The 11,020-nt window shown below is 37.8% G+C and overlaps 1 non-coding gene across 1 annotated transcript; it reads left to right on the top strand.

The window, feature by feature from the left end:
• The first annotated feature begins 2,065 nt into the window (after positions 1-2,065).
• LOC112788218 (small nucleolar RNA R71) lies at positions 2,066-2,173 on the top strand. Its single transcript, XR_003195593.1, has one exon. It is a non-coding gene; the product is annotated as a small nucleolar RNA R71 (small nucleolar RNA).
• Positions 2,174-11,020: the final 8,847 nt, after the last annotated feature.

The following is an 11,020-nucleotide window of genomic DNA, read 5'->3' as shown; positions in this document are numbered from 1 at the left end:
CTCTGGGCGTTCAGCGCCAGGTTGGTGCCTGTTTTGGGCGTTCAACGCCCCTTTGCTGCCATTTCTGGCGTTGAACGCCAAAACCATGCTTGTTCTGGGCGTTCAGCGCCAGGATGCTCCCATTCTGGGCGTTCAGCGCCAGAACTATGCTCTGTTCTGGCGTTTGAACGCCAGACAGATGCTCCTCCAGGGTATGATTTTTCTTCTGCTGTTTTTGATTCCGTTTTCAATTTTTATATTTATTTTGTGACTCCTCATGATCATGCACCTATAAAGACACATAACTAAGAAAAATATAGTTAGATAAATAAACATTGGGTTGCCTCCCAACAAGCGCTTCTTTAATGTCAATAGCTTGACAGTGGGCTCTCATGGAGCCTCACAGATGTGCAGAGCTTTGTTGAGACTCTCCAACACCAAACTTAGAGTTTGGATATGGGAGTTCAACACCAAACTTAGAGTTTGGTTGTGGCCTCCCAACACCAAACTTAGAGTTTGACTGTGGGGGCTCTGGTTGACTTTGCTTGGAGAGAAGCTTTTTCTGCTTCCTCTCCATGGTTGCAGAGGGAGATCCTTGAGTTTTAAACACAAGGGAGTCCTCATTCCATTGAAGGAATATTTCACCTCTGTCAACATCAATCACAGCTCTTGCTATGGCTAGGAAAGGTCTTCCTAGGATGATGGATTCATCCTCTTCCTTTCCAGTATCCAGGACTATGAAATCAGTAGGTATGTAAAGGCCCTCAACCTTTACTAATACATCTTCTACTTGTCCATAAGCCTGTCTTCTTGAGCTGTCTGCCATCTCTAGTGAGATTTTAGCAGCTTGCACCCCATAGATTCCCAGTTTCTCTATTACAGAGAGAGGCATGAGGTTTATACCTGAACCAAGGTCACACAGAGCTTTAAAGATCATGGTGCCTATGGTACAAGGTAATATGAACTTTCCAGGATCCTGTCTCTTCTGAGGCAATGTCAGTTGATCCAGATCACTTAGTTCATTGATGAACAAGGGAAGTTCAACTTCCCAAGCATCAATGCCAAATAATTTGGCATTCAGCTTCATGATTGCACCAAGAAACTTGGCAGTTTGCTCTTCAGTAACATCCTCATTCTCTTCAGAAGAGGAATACTCATCAGAGCTCATGAAGGGCATAAGGAGGTTCAATGGGATCTCTATGGTCTCTAGATGAGCCTCAGAGTCCTTTGGTTCCCCAGGGGGAAGCTCCTTATTGATCACTGGACGTCCCTGGAGGTCTTCCTCCTTGGGATTCACGTCCTCTCCTCTCCTCACAGATTCGGCCATGGCGCTTATGTCAATGGCCTTGCACTCTCCTTTTGGATTCTCTTCTGTATTGCTTGGGAGAGTACTAGGAGGGATTTCAGTGATCCTTTTACTCAGCTGGCCCACTTGTGCTTCCAAATTTCTAATGGAAGACCTTGTTTCATTCATGAAACTTACAGTGGCTTTAGATAGATCAGAGACTAGATTTGCTAAATTAGAAGCATTTTGTTCAGAGTTCTCTGTCTGTTCCTGAGTTGATGATGGAAAAGGCTTGCTATTGCTAAACATGTTTTTTCCACCATTATTAAAGCCTTGTTGGGGCTTTTGATCCTTCCATGAGAAATTTGGATGATTTCTCCATGTTGAGTTATAGGTGTTTCCATAAGGTTCACCTAAGTAATTTACCTCTGCTATTGCAGGGTTCTCAGGATCATAGGCTTCTTCTTCAGAAGATGCCTCTTGAGTACTGTTGGATGCAGCTTGCATTCCATGCAGACTCTGAGAAATCATATTGACTTGCTGAGTCAATATTTTGTTCTGAGCCAATATGGCATTCAGAGTATCAACTTCAAGAACTCCCTTCTTTATAGGCGTCCCATTGCTCACAGGATTCCTTTCAGAAGTGTACATGAACTGGTTATTAGCAACCATGTCAATGAGTTCTTGAGCTTCTGCAGGCGTTTTCTTTAGGTGAATGGATCCACCTGCAGAGGTGTCCAGTGACATCTTTGATAGCTCAGATAAACCATCATAGAATATATCCAGGATGGTCCATTCTGAAAGCATGTCAGAAGGACACTTTTTGGTCAACTGTTTGTATCTTTCCCAAGCTTCATAGAGAGATTCACCTTCTTTCTGTCTGAAGGTTTGAACATCAGCTCTAAGCTTGCTCAGCTTTTGAGGAGGAAAGTACTTGGCTAAGAAAGCCGTGACCAGCTTATCCCAAGAGTTCAGGCTGTCTTTAGGTTGAGAATCCAACCATAATCTAGCTCTGTCTCTTACAGCAAAAGGGAAAAGCATGAGCCTGTAGACTTCAGGATCTATTCCATTAGTATTAACAGTATCACATATCTGCAAGAATTCAGTTAAGAACTGAAAAGGATCTTCAGATGGAAGTCCATGAAACTTGCAGTTCTGCTGCATTAGAGAAACTAATTGAGGTTTCAGCTCAAAGTTGTTTGCTCCAATGGCAGGAATGGAGATGCTTCTTCCATGTAAATTGGAATTAGGTGCAGTAAAGTCACCAAGCATCCTCCTTGCATTATTATTATTTTCGGCTGCCATCTCCTCTGCCTATTCGAAAATTTCTGAAAGGTTATCTCTGGATTGTTGTATTTTAGCTTCTCTTAATTTTCTCTTCAGAGTCCTTTCAGGTTCTGGATCTGCTTCTACAAGAATGTTCTTATCCTTGCTCCTGCTCATATGACAAGGAAGAATGGCCAGAAAAATGATAATAATAATGGAGATCCTTTATACCACAGTATAAGGATCCCTGTGTGAGTGGAAGAAAAGATGTGGAGATAAAGAATGTGATGTAAAGGAAGAAACACAGCTGTAGGGATGGAAGGAGGTGAAATGAGATGTTAGGATATGAATGAATAAATAGAGTAAGATGGGGGAGAGGAAATTTTCGAAAATATTTTTGAAAAAGAGTTAGTGATTTTTGAAAATTGGTTTTTTGAAAATTTGTTAGTATTTTTTTCGAAAAATTTTTGAAATCAAAAATAAAAATTAAAATAATTAGTTAATTAAAAAGAAATTTTTGAAAAAGAGGGGAGATATTTTCGAAAATTAGAGAGAGAGAGTTAGTTAGGTAGTTTTGAAAAAGTTAAGAAACAAACAAAAAGTTTGTTAGTTAGTTGAAACAAATTTTGAAAAGATAAGAAGTTAGGAAGTTAGAAAAGATATTTTGAAAAAGATAAGATGAGAAGATATTTTTGAAAAGATATGATAGAAATTAGTTTTGAAAAAGATTTGATTTTTAAAATCACAATTAATGACTTGATTCACAAGAAATCACAAGATATGATTCTAGAACTTAAAGTTTGAATCTTTCTTAACAAGCAAGTAACAAAATTCAAATTTTTGAATCAAAACATTAATTGTTATTGTTATTTTCGAAAATTTGGTCTCAAAATAAGAAAAAGATTTTTGAAAAATATTTTTGGAATTTTCGAAAATAACTAAGAATTTTGAAAAAGATTTGTTTTTTGAAAAAGATTTTGAAAAAGATAAGATTTTCAAATTGAAAATTTGGTTTGACTCATGAGAAACAATTTGATTTTTTAAAAATTTTTGAAAAAGTCAACTCAATTTTCGAATTTGATGAGAGAAAAAGGGAAAGATATTTTTTTGATTTTTGAATTTTTATGATGCAAGAGAAAAACACTAAAAAGATGCAATGCATGAAATTTTTAGATCAAAACATGTGATGCATGCAAGAATGCTATGAATGTCAAGATGAACACCAAGAACACTATGAATGTCATGATGAACATCAAGAACATAATTTTAAAAACTTTTAATGCAAAGAAAACATGCAAGACACCAAACTTAGAATTCTTTAATGCTTAGGCACTAAGAATTCAAGAATGCATATGATAAACATGAAAAGACACAAAACAAAAAATCATCAAGATCAAACAAGAAGACTTACCAAGAACAACTTGAAGATCATGAAGAACACTATGAATGCATGATATTTTCGAAAAAATGCAAGATGCATATGCAATTGACACCAAACTTATGATATGACTCAAGACTCAAACAAGAGCACAAAAATATTTTTGATTTTTATGATTTTCTAAATTTTTTTGGATTTTTATTTTATATTTTTCGAAAATTTATATGAAAAAGAAAAAATAAGGATTCCAAAATTTTCAACATGAATTCCAGGAATCTTATGCTCTAAAGCTCCAATCAAAGGGTCAGGCATGGCTTAATAGCCAGCCAAGCTTTAGTATGTAACTCAGACATGACACGCCTGACATTCCTTACATTCAACAGCCAATTGGCTAAGAAAGATAAAGAAGCTCTTCTCTTGAGTATAAGGATTGAGACATGGCTTTACAGCCAGCCAGGCTTCAACATGCTTCATGAAACACTAGAATTCATTCTTAAAAATTCTGAAGCCATAGAATAATTTATTTTTGAAAACATTTTTTTTTTCGAAAACAAAGGAGAAAATTTTGAAAGATTTTTGAAAAATTTTTGAAAATAAAACAAAAAGAAAATTACCTAATCTGAGCAACAAGATGAACCGTCAGTTGTCCAAACTCGAACAATCCCCGGCAACGGCGCCAAAAACTTGGTGGACGAAATTGTGTTCCATGTTCTTTGTACTTGTATGAGAGTAACAATATATAATTGTATTGAATCCTCATTGTGGCTCTACGTGTGGACACAACTCCGTTCAACTAACCAGCAAGTGTACTGGGTCGTCCAAGTAATAAACCTTACGTGAGTAAGGGTTGATCCCACAGAGATTGTTGGTATGAAGCAAGCTATGGTCACCTTGCAAATCTCAGTCAGGCGGATTTAAACATGATATTTTATTAGATTAAAATAAACAATAAAAGGGATAGAGATACTTATGTAGATTTATTAGAGATACTTATGTAGATTAAAATAAACAATAAAAGCGAATGGAGATGATTTTCGTTCCTCTGAATCTCTGCTTTCCTGCTATCTTCATCCAATCAGTCTTACTCCTTTCTATGGCTGGCTTTATGTGATACATCACCACTGTCAATGGCTACTTTCGGTCATCTCTCGGGAAAATGATCCAATGCCCTGTCACGGCACGGCTAATCGTCTGGAGGCATCACCTTTGTCAATGGCTTCATCTTATCCTCTCAGTGAATAATCTGCTCACGCACCCTGTCACGGCACGGCTATTCATCTGTCGGTTCTCGATCATGCTGGAATAGGATTTACTATCCTTTTGCGTTTGTCACTAACGCCCTGCAATCGCGAGTTTGGAGCTCGTCACAGTCATTCAATCATTGAATCCTACTCGGAATACCACAGACAAGGTTTAGACCTTCCGGATTCTCTTGAATGCCGCCATCATTCTAGCTTACGCCACGAAGATTCTGGTTAGGAGATCTAAGAGATACTCATTCTAGCTTAATTCATGTAGAACAGAAGTGTTTCTCAGGCACGCGTTCATAAGGGAGAAGGATGATGAGTGTCACACATAATCATCACCTTCATCACGTTCTTAGGTGCGAATGGATATCTTAGAAGAGAAATAAGAAGAATTGAATAGAAAACAGTAGTACTTTGCATTAATCTTTGAGGAACAGCAGAGCTCCACACCTTAATCTATGGAGTGTAGAAACTCTACCGTTAAAAATACATAAGTGAAAGGTTCAGGCATGGTCGAGATGGCCAGCCCCCTAAAACGTGATCAATAGTCTCCTAAGATGAACAATGGAATAAAACTGAGACCAAAGATGCCTAATACAATAGTAAGAGGTCCTATTTATAATAAACTAGTCACTAGGGTTTACATGAGTAAGTAATTGATGCATAAACCCACTTCCTGGGCCCACTTGGTGTGTGTTTGGGCTGAGCCTGAGTGTTGCACGTGCAGAGGCCATTTGTGGAGTTGAACGCCAGTTTCTGTGCCAGTTTAGGCGTTCAACTCTGGTTTTGGATCCTTTTCTGGCGCTGGACGCCAGATTTGGGCCGAAGGCTGGCGTTGAACGCCAGTTTACATCATCTATTCTTGGCCAAAGTATGGACTATTATATATTGTTGGAAATCCCTGGATGTCTACTTTCCAACGCAATTGGAAGCGCGCCATTTCGAGTTCTGTAGCTCCAGAAAATCCACTTTGAGTGCAGGGAGGTCAGAATCCAACAGCATCAGCAGTCCTTTTTCAACCTCTGAATCTGATTTCTGCTCAAGTCCCTCAATTTCAGCCAGAAAATACCTGAAATCACAGAAAAACACACAAACTCATAGTAAAGTCCAGAAATGTGAATTTAACACAAAATCTATTAAAAACATCCCTAAAAGTAACTAGATCCTACTAAAAACATACTAAAAAAAATGCCAAAAAGCGTATAAATTATCCGCTCATCAGTATACTGCTCCCACAGTTTCTTAGATTGGGGAAGGTGTAAGAGGCTAGAACTCTCTTTTGAGGTGGACCATTATTGTTGGCCGCTTCCTCTGGTGGATTAGGGAGGTTACCCTCCATCTTTTGATCTTTCTCTTCTGATTATTCTTCTCCAATAACTCCCTTCCCTCTTGCTTCTCTTCTCAATCTCAAAAATGTTCTCTCTGGCTCAGAATCAAAGGAGGTGGATTCACCTCTTCTTCCTCTTGGCATACAACACAAACAAAACTAGAAACCAAAAACAAAGCACTCTACTGCTAGAGTGAGGTTAAGGTTAGCTTAAACAAAATCTCAAACAGTTAGTATGCATAACAAAAACAAATAAAAATACTTAATCTAGATTATCACCTACTTAATCATTGTCAATCTAAATCAATCTCCGGCAACGACGCCAAAAACTTGATGAGGGAAAATCGATTCCACACAAACTTACCGGCAAGTGTACCGGGTCGCATCAAGTAGTAAAACTCACATAATTGAGGTCGATCCCACAGGGATTGATGGATTAAGCAACTTTAGTATGGTGATGAATTTAGTTAAGCGAATATTTGATGAATTAGGTGAAACTTGATTAACAGAAAATAAATTGCAAGTAAACTAGAGTGCAGAATGAAAATTGGCAGAATCTTAAAGTGCAGAAGAAGTAAATTGCAGAAACTTAAAGTGCTAGAAATTAAAAGAGCTGAAACTTAAATTGCAAGAAATGTAAATAACTAAAACTTAAGGTGCAAGAAATTTAAATTGCAGAATCTAAATTGCAAGGAGACTTAAATTGCATGAATTAGAAAGGGAATTGGGTGCTGGCAAATCAAAACAGAAATGAAAATGTGAATTGCAGTAAATCATAGAACTCTAAGATGAAGAAATTCAGAAAAAATGATCAATCAGGATTCTAGTACCAAAACAGAAATGGAAAATTGCAGAAGAAGATAAACAGAAAGAAAACTCATATCAACTCTAAAACTCTAAAACAGAAATGGAAAATTGCAGAAGAATAAAAACAGAAAGAAAACTAAGGTCTCAATTGCTCTCTTATCAAAACAGAAAAGAAAAAATTACAGAAGAAGAAAAACGGCAAAAAGAAAACTCAAATCCGATCTCAAAATCTAAAATTCTAGAAAGGATGAAAAAAAATGAGAGCTCCCTCATGAAATCAAATTCTTCTCTATTTATACACTTTCCAATTCTGTCATCAAGTACTTAGAGTGAGCTTTTTTTTTTTTTGCCTTTGTTGTAGTGGATCAGGATGGTACTTGGTTGCAGCTTCCAGGAGAACGGAGCATTTTCAAATTGAGCACAGCGTTCATTCACCCACGCGTACGCGTCCCTGCGCGTGCGCGTCTTCGCTTGCTGAATGCATCATCACGTGTACGCGTCACATACGCGTGCGTGTCATCATTGTCTTCAGCCTCAGCCATGCTTGCGCACCATCTTCACGTATGCGTGTCCCTTGGAAGCGTTCATTAACTGAATGCTACGTTCGCGCCATGAACGCTCCTCACGCGTGTGCGTCCTTTGCGCGTGCGCATGGATGGTAAATCACCACTTCTACGCCCCAGCATCATGTACGCGTTTGCGCCAACCATCACTTTTGTCACCTCGACGCGTGCGTGTCAAGCACGCGTGCACGTCGGTGGCCAAATTCAAATTCCAATTCTGAATGTATCGCAGGCGTTCATTCAAAGTGAACGTAGCGTTCATTTCTGGTGAACGTTGATCCTCCTTCCACGCGTGCGCGCCATGCATGTGTACGCGTGGGTCTCCAAAAGTGTCATCCTGAGTGTAAGTGCTTTGTACGCGTGCGCGTCACTAGTGAACGTAGCGTTCATTTGCACCTCACTTTTTTGCTTTTTCTTTTCATCATCTTTTCTCCTGTCATCAATCAAACATGCCATCAAAGTCTCACCAAAATCATAGGGTTTATGATAATCATCTAATTCTTGCATGAATCTCATGATTTTGTACGTAATTAATAATGTTTGATTGAACCAAAATAAACATGAAATTCTACTCCAATCATTTACTTATTGTGCAAGAAAGTGCATAAAACCTAATGAAACAAATGAAAAATGCTTGTGAAACTAGCATAAGATGACTTGTCATCACGCATCAGTTAGCTACTAGACATGTCGGATTTGGCTGTATAACCGATAGATGATATCATCGGCCATAGCGCAGACATGCATCATTTGCACTTGTATGTTTTGTTTGAGTATGCATTGTTTTGGTTTGCCTAATTGTTTAACTATAATTAACTGTTACTTGTCCTATTTGATGTACTTGCTATCCATATTTGTGCTTTTCTTGATTGTATTATATATGTTTGCATCTGGGAGCCCCCTCATATGGTGGATGCATGATGAGGGTTGTTCGACTTCGACCCAGTGTTTAGGAGATGTGAAGGAAACGAAAATTGAATAGTTATATTAGAACTAGAATCCCCTAAATAGATTATCGATATTTCTAGTTTGAAACAAAATTTAGGTTTGAATCTGAGTGTCAGAATTCTAGGAATGCCTCTAGTTTTTCGGGACCTTATATATATATCTATGTGGGCACCTTTACTATACTGAGAACCCCCGATTCTCATTCCATACATATTCTGCTGTTTTTCAGATGCAGGTTGAGAGACACCTCACTAAGCATTCTGAAGACTCTTTGAAAGCAAAGAACTATTTTCGGACTTGGTGTTTTGTATTTTGTTTATGTATATATATATATATATATATTATACAACCCAAAAATAAACTAAAAGACAAATACAAATTCTAGTTTTCTAAAGTCAACCTCTAAAAATTTAGCCGACATTTATATATATTATACTCCGCCCTGTATTTATGTTTCCTGTCCCTTTTAGAGGTTGACTTTAGAAAACTAGAATTTAGCCGACATTTGCTTCGTAGGTTGAATTTAGAGCTTGATTATGTATCTATCTTTTGAAACTCTGTTTATATACTTGTCTCTTTGGTTTTTTATATAATTCTTCTATCTAATCGCTTTTCGTGTGTGACGTGTGTTCGGTCTTGTTTTGTTCATTCTTTCTTCCAAGGCTCCTAGTTAAACTACTCTTCATATATATATATATATATATATATATATATATATATATATATATATATATATATATATATATATATATATATTGTTTTAGAGGTCGTAGCGCCTCACCACGTTTGATTTATGTCCTAGGCGTAAAGCTCTGTGTGGTAGGGTGTTACAACCACAACCACAACGATGACAACGAAGATTACCGGAATCTGTAGGGGTTTTATTTTCTTGTTTGTCTACTTCATTGTATTCTACTTCTGTGATATTTTATTGTATTCAAACCATTTATTTTTAATAAAATAATTTGTTGATTTTTGTTAATTTTAGATTTTTGCTAACAATTTTGTTAACAAAAGTTTTAATTTGACTACTAATTGTGGTTTAACTATGCCAAAAAAAAATATTATCGTAGGATTTACCCTTTGAATTTACCCTTTGGATAAATCCGACGGTAACTTGGTGCCTAAACACGTGAAATGGCGCCAAAATTCGACAGTCATCAACTCACTCTCGACAAATTCATTGAAAATAATCATTAACTCAGTCTCGATAAATCCATTGAAAATACCGATAGAAAATCCGCCGATAATTAGCGTCGGACGAAAAAATCCATTGGTAAGTAGTTTTCAACGACGTTTATACCATCAACTCCAGGACGACGGTAAATCTAACGATAACTTTATTACCGGCGGTAACTTTATTATCGACGGTACTTAGCGATTTTCTTATAGCGTCATGATTCATTGACTCATATCCATGAATAAGCACCATGATCATTGAGAAAACCAACAACAATAATGACAATCTGAATTTGAAAACCATGCCAATTGTCAAATATCATCGGAATCGAAACAGCAAAGCAATGCTTGGAAGTGGCACGTGGATGAAATGGAACGCATCAACAATCTTACTGTCTCACTAGAGCACCCACTTTCTCCACCAGCATTGTACCCACGATCTTATCATACCCACCACCGCCACCCGCAACAAACGCTACCAAAGGACACATGCGACATATTCACAGTCTCCAAAGCCGTAATATTTAACTTCTCATCATCAACAATTGTACCGTGTTCATTGCAAACAATACCATTATTGGATATCAAATTCTCATCTTCATCACCACAATTCATTCGGGTTTGGGTTGTGAGCATCAACCCATTGTTTCGGGGCTCCAAGAGAAAAGGAAAACCTTGGAAGGAAGTCGGAGAGGGGGTGAATTGGTCATTGTTGTCGGAGGTTATGAGGATTTGGATATTCTCTGAGTCGTGTAGCTCCTGCAAGAACTGGCGGCAGTGGCCACAAGGTGCAACGAGACAACAAATTGAAGGAGGTAAGGGAGGTCTCACCGTTAAGGAAGAGGTTGGTTACGAGGAACTATTCAACATGGACATATGAGTGGAAGATGACAGGGGAAACAATGACGTTTTTGCAGACATGGAAGATGACAATTAACTCTCTAATGATTTTGAAGTGTACACGTATGCAACGAATATCCATCTCAGCAAGGAGAGGTGTTAGCACACACGGTTATTATGATAGGTTAGCATTTTTCGTTC

Source organism: Arachis hypogaea, chromosome 20 (assembly GCF_003086295.3).
Source record: "Arachis hypogaea cultivar Tifrunner chromosome 20, arahy.Tifrunner.gnm2.J5K5, whole genome shotgun sequence".
In the NCBI taxonomy this organism is placed as follows: Eukaryota; Viridiplantae; Streptophyta; class Magnoliopsida; order Fabales; family Fabaceae; genus Arachis; species Arachis hypogaea.
This window is presented reverse-complemented; position numbering and strand designations above follow the sequence as displayed.